Source organism: Eulemur rufifrons, chromosome 30 (assembly GCF_041146395.1).
Source record: "Eulemur rufifrons isolate Redbay chromosome 30, OSU_ERuf_1, whole genome shotgun sequence".
Lineage (NCBI taxonomy): Eukaryota > Metazoa > Chordata > Mammalia > Primates > Lemuridae > Eulemur > Eulemur rufifrons.
The window spans coordinates 144,745,116-144,763,421 of record NC_091012.1 but is presented as its reverse complement, the minus strand read 5'-3'; the positions used below and the strand labels follow the sequence as shown (position 1 = coordinate 144,763,421).

General features: G+C 38.8%; 1 protein-coding gene across 4 annotated transcripts in view; it reads right to left on the bottom strand.

Moving 5' to 3' along the window:
- Positions 1–18,306, bottom strand: part of LOC138378679 (uncharacterized) — a 138,280-nt gene that overhangs the window by 25,302 nt on the left and 94,672 nt on the right. Inside the window, exon 2 of one of the 4 annotated variants that reach the window (XR_011231957.1) lies at positions 12,381–12,551. The exons of 2 other annotated variants lie outside the window; for them this stretch is intronic. The gene's annotated coding sequence lies outside the window, so the exon portion shown is untranslated. Of the gene's footprint in view, positions 1–1,448; positions 1,843–12,380; positions 12,552–18,306 lie in introns of those variants that run through there. One more of the 4 variants, XR_011231960.1, reaches the window with a different exon arrangement.

Sequence of the window (18,306 nt, the reverse complement as noted above, 5' to 3'; positions counted from 1 at the left end):
CCATAGCACTATCTAATGTCTCCCCTCCCCCCACACCTTGTCACACACCTACAGGGCTCCCATATAACGGGATGACAGAAACAAAGCACCTTCTTAGTCTCAAACTCAAAGACAAGAGAGGACAAACATAAGGGCACAAGAGGAAAATTTATCCTCCAACACCTAAAGCTAGTAAATAGTAAATAGTAAAACGGCCTAAACCCCAACCAGATAAACATAAAACCTCACAATAAATGCCTATTTATCATGGCTCCTTTTACCCAGTATATCATCATGTTCAACAAAAAATTACAAGGCATACTTAATATGGCAATAGGACTCAAGTGTTCCACAATCTTTTAAAATGCTGTTGAAAATGTAATCTTTGATAACATGGTCGATTATAAAAAGTCAGGATAAGCAGGGATATTCAGCCAACACTAGCAGTATTCAACATTATACTAGAGGTCTTAGTTAATTCAGTTAAGATTCCAAAAGGATAAACAGTTTAAATATCAGAAAACAACTAAAAAATGCCACTATGTGGAGACTATTTGGAAGACAATAAGCATTTCAACTATCAAACTAACTGAAAACCAGGCCCAGCAGTGCATCCCTGTAGTCCCAGCTACTAGGGAGGCTGAGGATGGAGGATCACCTGCATCCAGGTGTTTGAAGACCAGCCTGGGCAACATAGCAAAATCTCATCACAAAAAAGAAAATGATAATAACAAAAATAAAATTTAAAAAACTAATTTAAGTGTTCAGTATGGTGTTTAGATTAAAAATTTGCATATAAAAATTATTAGGTTCCTATATATTAATCAATTAGGAAAATATAACAATAGGACTTGAAATAGAAAAAAAAAATCCATAAAATACCTAGAACAAATCTAACAAGAAATATGCAAACTTACATAATAAAATTTTACAACTTTACTAAAAGAATATGAGACTGGGCGCTGCGGCTCATGCCTATAAACCTAGCACTTTGGAAGGCTAAGGCAAGAGGATTGCTTGCACTCAGAAGTTCAAGACCAGCCTGAGCATGAGTGGAACCCTGTCTCTAGAAAAAAATAGAAAAATTGGCCCGGCATGGTGGTGCATGCCTGCAGTCTCATATACTCGGGAGGTGAGGCAGGAGGATTGCTTAAGCCCAGGAGTCTGAGGTTGCTGTGAGCTAGGTTGATGCCACGGCACTCTAGCCCGGGCAACAGAGTGAGACTCTGTCTCAAAAATAAATAAATAAATAAAAGAAGAAGTACCAATACCTGCTCAAATTCCTGACCTTCAAAAATCAGAGGTAAATTATTAATAAAAGAATTGCTCGTTAAAACCACCAAGTTCTAAGATAGTTTGTTATATGGCAATAGATAACAGGAACCCGTACATCATTATTTTCATTTTGTTTGCATACACTTTTTAACTAAAGATTTTCATGTTTTTGAGGAAATCTTTGTGTAAGTAACCTTATTGGCCCAAATGAGGTCATCCAATTCCTATCAAGATTGCAAATTGTCACAGCCTTCTGGTCCCAACAGAATCAACCCTGGGAAGGAAAAAACATGGAAGTAAATCCAGATTCCAGGAACAGTAATAGCAGCAGCAACAAAAACAAACAGAAACTGCTGGAGATACCAGAAGCTGTACTGAACTTATCTGAGAGGAAACTGCTGACCAGAAGCAAAGGGCAGCAGAGGTCGGAGTTAAAAGACAGATTAGCTAAAAGCTTTTTCGAATTCTGCCCTTGCCCCTCCTTGATTGTCCCTTCACCACAGAAATTAGCAGCAACAGCCTAGATGTCTTTGGCAGCAAGATAAAATGCAGACAACACAAAAGCCCTGTGGGGGAAAGCTGTGGAAACAGGTACAGTACCACTCGGGCGCTCACCCTTCCTGCCCCCACTCGGGCTCCCGCAGCAAGGGCCAGGGGTACGGAGCTGAGAGGGAGTTACGATCTAAGGACACTGCCTCTTCCCGATATTACTCATTCTGAGAGTGTACGAAGCAAACCCTCATCAGAAGTTGCCTGATGCAGCATCAGCCAAGAGGAGACTCAACAGCACTTCAGCGGTGCCAGGCGGCTGGCTGACCTGAGACTCAGGCCCTTCCTCTCCTTAAACTCACCTGGACTGACACAAATTCCAATGCACATTAGAGTAAGTAACTAATACCCCCCCCCAAGGGACATAGACAAACAGATACATCTGGAACATAAAACTACTGTAAAAGAAAGACAACACACTAAACAATTTATGCCATCTGAAGTAGAATTATTGGAATGGAGGATCCAAGAATACAGCCCTGAGAAGTCAATGAGAGATGTAAACACTACGAAATGAAACAAGAAACAACGAAAAAGAATCAAGTAGAAATATTGAGCATGAAAAAGAGACAATATCCAGATAATCAGAGTTTCAGAAGGAGGGAAGAAATAAAGCATTTCAAGAAATAATGAGGGTAACTTTCCAAGAATTAAAGATAAAAGAAGTCAATATTATAAGGGCTCAAAGAGCCAAATAACAGAGGAAACTATTCCTAGAAAATTTAAGTTCACCAAAGAAAAAATTCGAAAACACTGAAAGAAAAGAATAGACCAACGCCAAAGCAAAAGAATAAGATTAATATATATCGCAGTAGGTAACACTGGATACAAGATGGAGTAACCCAAATTCACAATCCATACTTCTTGAGGCAAGGGTTTTTTCAGAATTTAAAATTGCTATAGCTTGAATGTATCCTCCAAAAAGCATGTGTTGGAAACTCAATATCCAATGCAACAGTATTGGGACTAAGGATCAGCCCTCACGGACGGATTCATGCTGGCCCTGCACTCAGAGTGCGTCCATCAGGAAGGGTTCATTATAAAGGGGCGAGTTCCCCCACTGCCTCACTTTCTCTGCCCAGCGAGATACCAGCCTCTCACTCTTGGACTTCCTATCCTCCAGAACTGTGAGCCAATAAATTTCTGATTCATTATAAACTACCCAGTCTGTGGTATTCTGTTACAGACAGACAAAACAGACTAAGACAAGAATTTTTCAGATTTTACAAAAGTAATATGGTATATATCATATATTATGTAGCATCCAGAGCAGTGTCTAAGGCACTAACCCATAATTGAACTCATTAATATTTTGAAGCAAAATCTGTAAATACTCACTAAATGAGCTGAATAAAAGCCATAAATACCCTCATGACAGTTCAGGTTGGGTTCTTCTGCCAAATGAGCCATAAATAGCCTCATGTCAGCTTGTTGGGTTTTGTTGCCAAATGCGTTACAAGAAGTCCTTTGGTTTTCAGATCTTTTTTTGATTTTGGAATTCCAGGTAAAGGATTGTTACCTCTATTTTCAAAGTCTTGAATTAAAAGAACTTTACATTTAGAATTTTCCATCCAGACAAAATATCATTCCAATATGTTAGGCAAAAATATTCCCAAGAACACAAAGCCTCAGAATGTCATATAAAGCCCACTAAGCACAATCTTGGAGGAATATTGAAAAGAAAAAGAAAAAGAGAGAGACAAAGTAAAAGTAGTCAAATGCCTTCATATCAAACAAAACTCTGACCTAAAATACTAGCAATACATTCACTGGGGACGGGGAGTCAGGACACACATCCAGAGAACATAAGAGTGCGCTAGAGTATCTGTCATATGTGGGGGAAGAAAAAGCTACTTTAAGTGTAACCAATATGCAGAAATAAACAGGAATGGGTCTAAAGGACAGCCAGCATAAGAACAATAATAGAAAAAAATACTCAACCTATGCAATGAAAGGCAGGAAAGGGGGAAAAGGACCAAAAGTAAGCCCAATTAGAGTAATTACAACAGGGGCCTAGGCAGGAGGATCATTTCAGGCCAGGAGTTCACGACCAGCTTGAGCTAGAACGAGACCCCATCTCTACAAAAAATAGAAAAATTAGCTGGGCATGGTGGCATGAATCTATAGTCCCAGCTACTCCAGAGCCTGTGGCAGGAGGACCACTTGAGCCCAGGAGTTGGAGGTTGCTGTGAGCTATGATGATGCCACGGCACTCTAGCCTGGGAGACAGAGCAGGACCCTGTCTCAAAAAGAAAAAGAATTACAGGCCGGGTGCGGTGGCTCACGCCTGTAATCCTAGCACTCTGGGAGGCCGAGGTGGGTGGATCGTTTGAGCACAGGAGTTCGAGACCAGCCTGAGCAAGAGCGAGACCCCATCTCTACTAAAAATAGAAAGAAATTATATGGACAGCTAAAAATATATATAGAAAAAATTAGCCGGGCATGGTGGCGCATGCCTGTAGTCCCAGCTACTCGGGAGGCTGAGACAGGAGGATCGCTTGAGCTCAGGAGTTTGAGGTTGCTGTGAGCTAGGCTAACGCCACGGCACTCACTCTAGCCTGGGCAACAGAGTGAGACTCTGTCTCAAAAAAAAAAAAAAAGAAAAGAAAAAGAATTACAATAATGTAAACGAGTTGAACTTGCCAATTTAAAAAGAAATTAGGCCAAAGATTTTATGTGGGTTAAAAAATCATAAAGCAATATAGTCCCTACAAGAGACATATTTAAGAAAGGATACATAAGATGAGTATGAACCGGGCTAGAGTGCCGTGATGTCAGCCTCACTCACAGCAACCTCAGATTCCTGGGCTCAAGCAATCCTTCTGCCTCAGCCTCCTGAGTTGCTGGGACTACAGGCATGCGCCAACATGCCCGGCTAATTTTTTTCTATATATTTTTAGTTGGCCAGATAATTTCTCTCTATTTTTAATAGAGACGGGGGTCTCGCTCTTGTTCAGGCTGGTCTCGAACGCCGAACTCGAGTGATCCACCCACCTTGGCCTCCCAGAGTGCTAGGATTATAGCTGTGAGCCACAGCGCCAAGCCTAGAAAAGCCTTTCTGAGCCCATTCCTTTCAGCTGGGACTTAGTCACATAGGTTTTAATTTTATGCAACTTAGTATATTTACCTGAAATACTGATCTTTTAAGTGAATTAGGAGTGGAAGGTGAGAGAATGATCTTTTCAAGTCACAGTGTTAATTTTTCCTCCCCACACCCAGGGTCTCATGTCATTCTGGTTCTCTTAAACCTATAATAAACCACCGAGTTTTAAGTTCCTGTATAGAATGGAATTCTGAACCTCTTACTTCAGCTGCAGTTGTCCTCTACCCTAGGGCCATAGAAAGTGGTTTGGAGTGCAGTTTCTGCCGCTGGGAAGAACTACTGATCTCCCTAACAAGGATAACTGCACTGATACATAGCACTGTTAGGCTGCAGCCCGCTGCTAGACGCGGCCTGCACTGTGTGCAGTGGCTTCCCTTGCCCTGTGTCAGGCACCACTGTTCTGCAGTTGGATGCGCAGGGCTGTTTCTCAAAATGCATTTTGAGACCCCCTGCTGAGGCAGAAGGATTGCTTGAGCCCAGGAGTCTGAGGTTGCTGTGAGCGAGGCTGACATCACGGCACTCTAGCCCGGGCAATAGAGTGAGACTCTGTCTCACAAGGAAAAAAAACTAAAGGCTTTTCTTTTTTTAAGAGACAGGGTCTTGCTCTGTTGCCCAGGCTGGACTGCAGTGGCACAATCATAGCTCACTGCAGTCTCAAACTCCTGGCTTCAAGCAATCCTCTTAGGTCAGCTGGGACTATAGGCATGCGCCATAATCCCAGCTAATTTTTTTTTTTTTAAAGAAACAGGGTCTTGCTGTTGTCCAGGCTGTTCTCAAACTCCTGGGCTCAAGCAATCTTCCTGTCTCCACCTCCCAAAGTACTAAGATTACAGATGTGAGCTACCATGTGTTGCCCCAAAAAGGCTTGTAGAAGTGACAGGCAGAGCTTTAGTGTATGAAAAGCACTCACCCTAACAATGGCCAGCTAATTAATTAAGGTCACCAACTCTATTTACATAAGCGTATCCACTTAGATGGCAATTATTTCCAGATACCTCTAAACTGGACCATCAACTAAAAAACTGGAAATTTAGTATCAGTTTCCACTCCCTAAACTTTAAACTAGTATCAGACTTTAAAATATTTTCTATCTATAGGCCAGACATAGTGGCTCATGCCTATAATCCCAGCACTTTGGGAAGCCAAGACAGGAAGACTGCTTTGAGACCAGCCTGGGCTAAATAGTGAGACCTCATGTCCACAAAAAAATTTAAAAATTAGTTGGGAATGGTGGTGCATGCCTGTAGTCCTAGCTACTTGGAAGGCTGAGGTTGGGGGATAGCTTGAACCCAGGAGTTCAAAGTTACAGTGCGTTATGATTGTACCACTATACTCCAGCCTGGATGACAGAGCAAGACCTTGTCTCTTAAAAATATATATATTTATATACATTTTTTTCTAGCTATAGATGAAGATTTTCACATTGGATCAAATTCCCAAAACTGAAGAGCTAATACCAATTATTCTATTCCCTGAAAGTTTCCCAAACTCCTTCTTTATAGATATTAACATTTAGAAAGGGAGAAACTCAGAGCCATTAAGGCTGATGTGTGAAAAAATATCCCATTGTATTTCTGGGTTTTAAAAAATTTCAATTTCTGCAATGTGTACATTCTCTCACATTTGGTGAACAGATTATTCCTTCTGTCTCTGTGGGGGGTGGGGGCTCAATACCTAAACCCAACAGATTGCTTCTAGTAGACTGGTACGCATAGCAAGATGCTATCAAGTCAGAATGGGAAATCAGGATCAGAAGTCAGCCATATGACCACGAAACCAGGAAACTAAAACTGTTAATACTGCATAAATAGTTTCTGAGTTTTTTCCATCTCTAAAATTGCTATATTCTTTTCCTATCACCAGTGAAAAAATAAGCTATCAAGATAACTCACTAATCAGATAATTACAAAAATTAACTTATTCAACAAATATTCACTGAACTCCTACATATTAGGACCACATAGATATTTTAATAAAACATATATAAATTAAATATAAGTCAAAATTTTATAAAACTATATTTTTAAAAGCACAAAAATAAAATAAGCACTATATTCTTGAAACTACCATAGAAGCTAAATATTTGTAGACGACCAGAGATTAACTACAGTGCAGTTTAACTAGATAAAAGTAACTTTATTTTTAGTTTATAGCAACTGCAACACAGTGACAATTAAACACTTTTTAAGATCATTTTATACACACTTTAAATTCTGGCCTATACAGATGTCAAAATTGAATTGACAATATTCAACATATACTTCTGATTTTAAAAAGTCTTAACCAGCAAACCGATCTCTTTCACATTTATAAAGCACACTCAAAGGCAGACATAATGCTTAATCGTTCCTAGGACATAGGTGCATCTTAAAAAAGAAAAAAATACTCCATGTCAAAATATTATAAACCTTCCAAAAATGTAAGCATTTAATGGAACATCAGAAGCATTATTTATTTATTTATTTATTTTGGAGACAGAGTCTCACTCTGTTGCCCAGGCTAGAGTGAGTGCCGTGGCGTCAGCCTAGCTCACAGCAACATCAAACTCCTGAGCTCAAGGGATCCTCCTGTCTCAGCCTCCCGAGTAGCTGGGACTACAGGCATGTGCCACCATGCCCGGCTAATTTTTTCTATATATATTTTTACCTGTCTATATAATTTCTTTCTATTTTTAGTAGAGATGGGGTCTCACTCTTGCTCAGGCTGGTCTCGAACTCCTGAGCTCAAACAATCCGCCCACCTCGGCCTCCCAGAGTGCTAGGATTACAGGCGTGAGCCACCGCGCCCGGCCAGCATTAATTATTGAACAAGACAAGATGCTCCTTATAATCACAATGTTCTAGAAGTTCTAGCCAATGCAATAAACAATCTGGCTCCAGAGTCCATTCCTTTTAATTTTCTACATCTCTCTTCCAAAAGAATAATAGATTTGTGAAGACCACTTAAAATCTTTTAAAATCCTGAAGGAAAAATGGAAACAGGTAAAAAAAAAAAAATACATCAAAAATGTTAAATCTCAATACCAATTAAAGAAATAAAAATGAAGAAAATAACAAATATTTTCTGCTCAAATGGGCAGACTTAAAAAATATTATAATTCTAAAGATTTCATGAATTCAGTGAATAGTCCTAGGATTACAGACCAGAACTTCATAATTAAAGTTTAAAAGACTAACGTGCCGTTATCCTTACCCCCAGAATCCCAATCCCAGGAATCAAGTTTCAGAAAATACTCACGGATGTGCCCACACTGAACCTGGGAGTGGACACTGGGTTGCGATTACCCTTGCCATGTTTCTGATAGACAACACTGATAGAATTTTATTTTAGAAAATGTGGCATCAGAGATATGTTTCAATTTTTTTAGCCCATCATGTAGCTGTCATATGTGATGAGTTAAAAGTACATTTTAAAAATTTTCTTTTTCCCTGTACAGTAAGATTTCAAGACAGTCCCTTCTTCCCCCTTCCCTTCCTCTCTCACCATGTACTCAAGAAAGTCCCTGCTGAAAAGAACAGTAACCCAGTGGGCAAGACATGATGCCTTCCGCACTGGCCCTGAGCACCACAGCACAATCCACAGTCTGAACAGCGGTTAAGGGCACAGACCTCAGAGCCAAAAGCTCTAGGTTACAATCTCAATTCTCCTATCTCCTAGCTGAATAAACCTTGATAAAGTCACTTAACCTCTCTAAATTTTCTCAAGTATATAAATGAATACAATTTATTAAACAGGTAAGTTAAGATAATACAGAAAAGTACTTTACACAGAGCCTAGTATTTATTTAGTAGTTCAACTAATGTTAAGATATTATTATCTGTATTATTAGGAAAGAAAAAAAAAGCCACCTGTCCATTCCTTAAAAAAAAAGACTGTCTTACCTGTTCATGTTGTTCTAACAGAATACTTGAGGCTGGGTAATTTATAAATCAAGGAAGTTTATTTGGCCCACAATTCTGGTGGCTATAAAGACCAAAAGCATGGCACCAGCATCAGCTCGGCTGCCGGTAAAGGCCTCAGCTGCACTAGCACATGGAGAAACGGAAAGGCAAGCAGGCATGTGTGAAGGGGGACCAAACAGGAGAGGACCCTCACTTTACAGCACCCACTCTCGGGGAACTGATCCATTCCCACCAGGGAGAGAACATGCTCCCTGGAGAGGGCATTAGTCTCCTCAGGAGGGATCCACCTCCCTGACCAAACACCTGTCACCAGGCCCCACCTCCCAACACTGCCTCACTGATTTTTTTGACAGGGACGAATCACATCCAAACCACAGCAGAGAAGTCACATTAAATACACAGTATGTACAGTCCACCCTCAGGATCCATGGGTTCTGTATCCAGGGATTCAACCAAGCATGGATAGAAAACCTATCAGGGAAAAAAATTCCACAAAGTTCCAAAAAGGAAACCTTGAATTTGTCACATGAATAAAGTGATATACAGGCATCATAATGGGTATTAGAAGTAATGATTTAAAGTATATGGGAGGATGTGTGTAAGTTATATGTAATTACAATGCCATTTTATATAAGGAACTTGAGCATCTGTGGTCCTGGAACCAATTTCTCACAGATAATGAGGGATGTCTACCAAATTAAACTTTCTAAAATATAAAAAGTTCTGCAATTTAAAAACACATGTGGGTCCCAAGATTTTGAATAAGTGATTGTGGTCTTGCACCTTTATAAACTCTCCTTATGAAAAAATGATTAATACTGACTTATTGTATTGATTTTTTTAAGTCAGCCAGATTCCAAGTTGCCCATAGTTGTTTATTTTACAGTTCTAGAGGTGCCAAGGGTTCAGCAGGAGTCCCTGCCAAAGGGCCAATCACTGTAGATGAACACATGCTCCTTTTTTCTAGGACCCTAACTTCCGTTGATAAGAATACATTCATAGTAAGACTGTTCACATAACGTCAGTCTCATCGAGTTAACAACAAACTCCATTTGCAATGGCGTGGACTACATATTTGTTTACCACCTTAGTCCTTGTATTTGGTACTGAAAAAAAAAATCAGTGAGTAGATTGCATTATCTGCTACCCGGCATAACTGTTTTACAGGCTTACTTGCCTAATTGACAATTCAAGATTTAGTGAGTTACTTGAGCTCTTATTATAAAGGTATGGAATGAGTGATGAGAAAGATGTATCAGGACATTTTCACATACACGTAAGAGAAAAATCCAAAGCAAATTGGATTAAACAAGGTGTTTACTGACTCGTATAACTGAAAGTGTAAAGGCATAGCACCTTCACGGAAGGCTTGAGCTAGCAGCTCAACTGAGGTGACCAGGGCATGGTTTTTCTCCACTCTGTTCCTTCAGTGTTGACTTCTTATTCAACTAGCTTTCCTTTGATGGTCAGAAGATAACTGCCAGGAGTTCAATGACTACATTTTCAGGTTGAAATTCAGAAAAAAAAGTGCCTTCATCCCAGCATTCCTAGCAAATGTCCTAAGATTCATTCTGACTGATCAGGCTTAAGTCATATGCCTGCCGTGATTGGCTTAGGTAAGACACATGATACATTCCTACAAACCCATCAAAACTTATATGAAACAAAGCACATTAAAGTTGACCTTAGTGATTTAAATTTCTTATATTACTAAACAACGATATTACTGCATTTAAACTGATGGGTAAAGCACATAATATAACTTTCCCTATCTTCTTAAAAATTACTCTCCCAGATTTTCATCACAACCTATCAAGAAAAAAAATTAAAATTTTCCCTTAATGTAAATCACTTTTGGAAGGATTCAAAATGTACTACTAGATTACCTGGTAAAATCAAAACCACAAGTTCATGATTGTTCTTGTTAACATAACTGAAAGCAACACCATAGATTTTCAAGAAGAAAAAGAAGTCCTTACCCCATACTTTTTTGAGATTATAATAACAACTTAAAAGATAGAAGAGTACAGGTATATCTTGACTGTGGCAAAAAAGAAAGAAAGAAAGAAAAAAAAAAAGAAGTGGTTTGTTTCATACAGCCTTAAAATATAAGCAACTAGATAATCCATCCTATGGCTCAAGACCCCTCTTACCACACTCACCGCCACACCTCTTCTCTTGCCCCGCCCAAAACACAGGGTCCTAGGAACACAGTGGGGGATGCGCACTTTAGGGAATCTTACTGTGAATGCTCACTCCAAAGCCAAATACAAATCATTCCTGCACTGTTTCCTAATGTTCACGTCCCTCAGTCTTACAATTAGCACAGAAAACACAAAGTTTACCCTCAGATTTTATAATGGAGAAGAAAGCAAAATTACATTTATTAGACTGAAAGCCAATACTCAAACATGTAGGAGTATTCTGGTTCTGATGGTAAAGTTGCACAAAAACAAAAGGCAAAATCCAAGCAGTATGTTTTAGACTAGAACTAACCACCTGAACACATATTACACACTAGTCATCTTAAATAAAAAGTCAAACCTCACTAATAATCCTAGAGGGAAGTAGTGTGGTTAAAGAAAAGGATGTGAATTAGAAGAAAATCTCTATTCAATTCCGTGGACTGGTTTTTCAAATACTCCACCATTCAAAAAATTCAGTTCAACAAATATGTACTCAGGAATTCACTAAGAAGAGCACATTAATGTCAGACACGATAGGGATATAAACATAGCCTTTGACTTCAAACATTCCTGAACAGCATAAAACATAATCAAGTAGAAATGCCTGAGACACTAAAAGATAGGGCTTTGGGTAATCAGAAAAGGAAGAAATCAAACAAATGTGGATGATTTCTATAGCAAATAACAGAAAATCTCAAGGCAAATCTACTTAAACAATAAAGCAATTCAGGTAGGGTGGCTCTAGGCACAGTAGACGGGGCTCCAGTTCTACTTTTCTGTGATCCTGTTGGTGCTGCCCTCCATCATGGAGGCATCACCTTCGAGCTACTAGAAAAACGGCTACAGCAGTCCCAGATGTCACATCCAGATAAAACCAGCCCTGGAGAGAAGAGGGACCATCTTTTTTCTTCCTTTTCTCAAATGCAAGAAAACCTTCCCCAGAAGCCTCTTGCAGAGTTCTCTTTTATCTCCCATCAGCCAAAACTGTCTCTCATATCCATTACTAGAACAATCACTTCCAGAGGGAATGAGATCCACTATAACTAAGATTACCATGGATACCAGTAACCATCATGACCATCGCTTCAGTGTTGGCTGCATATTTCAAGAATATTTCCAGCCTTGGAATGAAGAAGAAATAAAAAAGAAAAATACATAAGCAAAGGAAGAGATGTGCCTAACTGGAAAAAGAAAGCCAAATTCTGAAATCATACATTAAATACACTGATAGGGATAAAGAATTCTCTTAAACTGCACTGTTGTCTTTCCCAGTGATACGAAAATTAACTTACTGTTCATCAGTAAATGCTAAGAATGCAGAAGTCGTCCTATTTTTATGGAAAGGATTGAGGTTATTTAATTATCAGTGGGGACAATCAGACTTACCACTCCTCATCAGTGAAGTCACCCATTCAGCTACATCTGGGCTTAGAACATTCCACATTACTCATCCAGATGACTCTGCAGACTCACTGCCAGTAGCTCTTCCTTGAAGGTTTCTTCTCATCTGGGGAAGAGGTTTCACTCAAAAATCCACACACTCCAAACCGGCCCTATCTGCAAATGAAAGCATGCAATTAGGAGGCAAAAAGCTACAGGGAGCAATTCCCCTTCCCCCATCTATAATTAACTGATCCATATGAAAACTGAACTCAAACATCAGACTAAGCACCATGTTTAAACTAAGCAACACTTCAACACTTGTAATGTGCTTATTATATGTGGTTACTACCCTTTTCCCATCATATAAATGTTGTTGCTTCCACAGTATACCGGTACAACCCTACCAAACATTGCCAGTAAGCAGAATTCAGCAGACAGATATTTTTGTTGGACCCACACAAGGTTGGTCTCCACAGTGTGTTAAAGGATAGCTACCTACATTTATAAATCAGAAGACTTCACGTGAAAAATCAACACTTCTAGCTCTCTTGAAAAATCAGAAAATCTGGCAATACTGCACCCACGTTCCCACATGGTAATAATCTGCTGGAGCTGATTAACAGTGAACCCTCTAGGTGGGGCATGGACTTTGCAGTTCTCCAAAGATAAGGCCACTCTTTCATGTTACAACCTGGCTCACGGTTACCTGCCTGGACTCCACAGGCAGCTGAGCTTCCACTCTGCTACATATTTCTAGTAGCTCCCAGGGAACATTTTATTATTGCCAAAGCCAGGCATGTTTTTCTGCCTTGAGGATATAATATAGCATAAGGGAATAACAACATGGGCTTAGTCAGAGCACCCAAGACCTCAGTTCTAATTCTGTAAATGACTAGCTATGGGACCTCAGGCCTGTTTTTAACCTAAAATATAGTTCTTCATTTACAAGCACCCAAATAAACCTATAAGCATTTAACACCGTAGGCAAACAGGCCTAAAATCTAACCTGTCCAAGCTGAATTGATAATCTTAAATCCACTGCTTCCTCATTCTTCCTCATCTCAATAAATCATACCATGGTCCACACAGTTCTGCTCAAGCCACAAACATCAAAGTCCTTACCATATACTCTCCTTGTCCCCCAAAATCATCAGCAAGGCAATTGATTCACCCTCCAAAATACATAATTTGAACAGATGGCTAGAATTCCAGCCATGAAAACAAACAGCAATTCCTCCCTCAGAATCAAATACTTTGCTGAAATTGCCTATAAATTCAACTACTTAAATAATAGTAGCTTGAAATGTCAAGGTTCCATATTATGAGGAATACTAATATTTCATTAAAAGGAAAATGAAGACAAATATTGGGGATGCTGCACATCACTCCTTGCAAGGTATTGATATCACAATTCATAAGCTTACGCAATTCTTCAACTCTAAGCTGACAAGGAACTCAGAGGCTATGCTAAATCTTATAATGAAATTGGGAAAACCAAAAGACTACTGTTAGCAGAACTAACGTGATTTTAGGAACATTGCAAGATACATGATCAATACTCAAAAACGAACTCTATTTCTATAAAGCAATTGTTCAAAGAACAATCAGAAACTGACACTGTAGAAAAAAGTTCATTTATAATATGAAAAATATGAATTATGAATCAATTATCAAATGATGTGCAAAGACAAATAGAGAGAGATACTATGTTCATAGATCAGTGCAGTCAATGGTGTTAACATGTCAATTCTCCCCAATTTAAGCAATAGAGTCAGCGCAATTCTAGTTAAAATCCCAGCAGACTTTTTTGTAGAAATTGACACGTTGATTCTAAAATCACACAGAAATGCCAAAAAGATAGAATAGTGAAAATAACTTTGAAAAAGAATGCCATTAGAAACCTTATACCATGTGAATTCAAGGTTTATTATAAAGCTATGAAAAGAAAGTACTGATACATACAACATGGATAAACCTTGAACATACTAAGTGAAAGAAGACAGTTACAAAAGGCCACATATTACCTACTGTGCTGACAGAAATGTAAAATTGTACAGCTACTCTGGAAAACAGTCTAGCAGCTCCACAAAATGTTAAATGTAGAATTACCATATGATCCAGCAATTCCACTCCTAGGTATATATCCAAGATAAATTAAAACATATCTACACAAAAAACCTGTACGTGAATTTTCATAGCAGCGTTGTTCATCACAGTTGTTTGGGTTCACTCACTCACTATCTATTCATTAGTGAATAGATATGTCAAATGTTGTATATCCTATAATGGAATAATATTTAGCCATAAAAGAGAATGATGTACTGATATACACTGTCCAGATCAAACTTGAAACATTATGCTAAATGAAAAAAAGCCAGTTTGCCACACAGCATATAATTCCATTTATATTACATGTCCAACGAGGCAAATCTAGAAAGACAAAATATGTTAGGGGCTGAGGAGAGGGAAGAATGGGGAATGACTGCTGATTTCTTTTTTGGGGGGGTGATGAAAATATTGTAAAATTAGTGGCAAGGGCTGTATAACACTGACATATGTACTTGAAAAAGGTGTTTATGTTATATGAATAATCTCAATAAGGCTGTTACAATAAAAACAATAATTTCTCCCCTCACTCCCGCAAAACAGAAAAATGGGTTTTTTCCTTAGGATGTACTCTCGGAAGTACTAAGTTCCGCTCTGTGACATGTGCCAAAGTGCTTCTGAAACAGGTTCCACAGATTTGTACTCCCTCCAGCACTGCATTTATCACCTGTGTCACTGTGCGCATGTCTGAATCAGCATCTCTTAAATCTGATAAAAAATTTTTATTATTGGTTGAACACTTTCCCCTCGTATTTTCATCATATATTTCTTTCCAAAGGGTCAGTTCTTAGCCTTTAAAATTTACCATCCTTATGGATACAGCACAAATGATTCAATTTCTCAGGAAATGTAGAAATAGTTACTTTCTTGACATTTTGGTCAGCAATAATTAACTCATCCCAACGGGTTCCATTTCAGCTTTTAACAATAAAACCTGACTTGAAGTCAAATATTTTGAACAGTTATAAGAACCACTCTGCTTCTCAGACAGGGAAATTAAGAAGGTCACTACCATGCGAGTCCACCTGGGTTACGTCTATTTCCAGTTTCCTGACTGCAATTCACTTTCAAGTGAAATGTCCAAGTGGCTCCCAAGATATTTTAAAACCATAAGGTGTAGCAGAAAGGAAATGAAACATTTATTAGCATCTTGTACAAGCCAAGTGCTTTACATGTATTACTTCCTTTAATCTTAATAAGCCTATTACCCTCACTTAAATGAAAAGGAAAATAAAAATCACCCAGGGTAAGAACTTGCCATGCAGCAAATATGTGCCAGAGTTAGGGATCAAACTGAGGTGTGTCTACCTCCAAAGTCCATATTCTTTCTGCCACTTTACAGTGCTTCCAAAGCTTACTGACTCTGAAAAATCAGAAAGGACTTCAAATGTGAGTTCTGCCACTTACTGTGTGACTAGTTTCTAAGCTTCTTTAGAACAGTTTACAAAAACAAAATAAATGTAAAAAGAGGAGGCTAAAAACTCACTGTGGAATGAAACTTTTTAAAAAATAACATTTTTTTAAAACAGCAAAATGTATGGAATAATTCTAAACACTTTTCTCGAATTTATCTCAAGATTCACTTTACCTTCCAACAAACAGAGACACCTGCATGTCCATTCACAAACATAGAATGTGGATGAAAAACATTTTTTAGTGACTACACTGCCAGTCTCTAAACAAGAAATACATCATTTCTCAGTAAAAAAGTCCACAGTGACTACACTGCTTTTTATTCTTCTTTACCCTGTGAGAAGTGCTTTCTGCAACACATGCACCGTCCAGGATGTGGCATTGCGGGGTAAGAGAAATGGCCACTGAACAGAAAAAGACTACAAGAGCTTGCGAGCAAGCAGTAATACAACACAGAAAAGGACATAGCTAAAAACAAGGCAAAACATCGACAGCCTACTCTACCCTAGGTAACAGGTACCTTTCCTGTGGCAAAGGAAAAAACATTTAAATTATAAAACCCTTAAAGGATCTTTGATTGGCTTTAAAAATTGCTACTTTATGGCCCAGCACAGTGGCTGGTGTCTGTAATCCTAGCACTCTGGGAGGCCGAAGGAGGAGTATCCCTTCAGCTCAGGAGTTCAAGAACAGCTTGAGCAAGAGTGAGACCCCATCTCTGCCAAAAACAGAAAAAATTAGCCAGGCATGGCAGCGCATGCCTGTAGTCCCAGCTACTCGGGAGGCTGAGGCAGGAGGATCGCTTGAGCCGAGGAGTAGGAGGTTGCAGTGAGATATGACGACTCCACCGGCACTCTAGCCCCAGCAACTGAGTAAGACCTGTCTCAAAAAAAAATTGCTACCTTAAGACCCAAACAATTACTTGAGAAGATTGGGACTGGTAATTTCCAAGGATGCAATACACCAATACATCTCAGCAATTCTTCCACAAGAATTTTCACAGTCATAAAACAAAAGTCAAATCAAACATTAACATAAGAATTCCTACATGTTAAATTTTCTTTTTCTAAGAACTTCCTCACCCTGACACATAACAAGGGTAGCAATATCTAATAAAACTGCCATACTACACATAGATGAAGGCTGTCAAAAAAACACATTTTTCTTCTAGAAGTATTTTAACATTAAGACATCAGTAGGACTTGGGCAGTCTAAAAAATATGAACGTATTTATAGGCCCATATTTCACCATAGGGCTATTTAAAATAATTCTACTTTACATAGAGTTAGGAACGGTTTTTGTTAGCTAGTATAAAACAATCAGGCTATTGTACAATGGTGACAGAGCTCTTGAGAAAAAAATTACTGCTTAAGTAATTCTTGTCTCCAGTTGACTCTGCCACATTCTGCTCTCCATAAACACCATCTTTTTTTTTTTTTTTTTTTTTTTTTTTGTTGAGACAGAGTCTCACTTTGTTGCCCAGGCTAGAGTGAGTGCCGTGGCGTCAGCTTAGCTCACAGCAACCTCAGACTCCTCGGCTTAAGCGATCCTACTGCCTCAGCCTCCCGAGTAGCTGGGACTACAGGCATGCGCCACTATGCCCGGCTAATTTTTTCTATATAGATTTTTAGTTGTCCATATAATGTCTTTCTATTTTTAGTAGAGACGGGGTCTCGCTCAGGCTGGTCTCGAACTCCTGACCTTGAGCAATCCACCCGCCTCGGCCTCCCAGAGTGCTAGGATTACAGGCGTGAGCCACCGCGCCCGGCCAACACCATTGTTTTTAATCACAACTTTACTGACAGCTTTGCCTTTGTCAAACAAAATTTTCACTTTCCAATAAGACCCTTTCAAACTGAAGTAATAAAAAGCAATGCTTATATGATCATAATATTTGCTAAGGTAAAATGTTATAGAATACTATGTATAATAAGATCTTACTTTTGTGAAAAAGCATATATTCACTGATTTATCTGGAAGGACATTCACCAAAATATTACCAGTGGTTGGTTATCCTGCGGTGGTAGGAGTAAAGGTTTCTTCTTTACCTTATATGTACTTTCTGATGTTCTATATTAAACACTTTTTTTTCGTATGTACATAAGAGAGAGAACAATTTGAGTTAGAGGATAGGAAACGTAGGTGTCATATTTTATAATAATTCAATACCACCAGTTCAAATCCACTTATTGAGAATTAACATAAAGCAAATGTTGCTCCAGAAATACCAATAAATTCCCCTGAGCCAACAAAGTTCAATTTTTAAACAATAAACTTCCTCAGATAAGAAAATGATGCCTGTAATTTCATGTCTCTTTACTGGAGAGCTGGGGGGAGGGTTGGAAATGGGCTGGAATGTCCAGGTACCATAGGAAAGATAATAGGAAAAAACTCGAGAAACAAGACAGAATC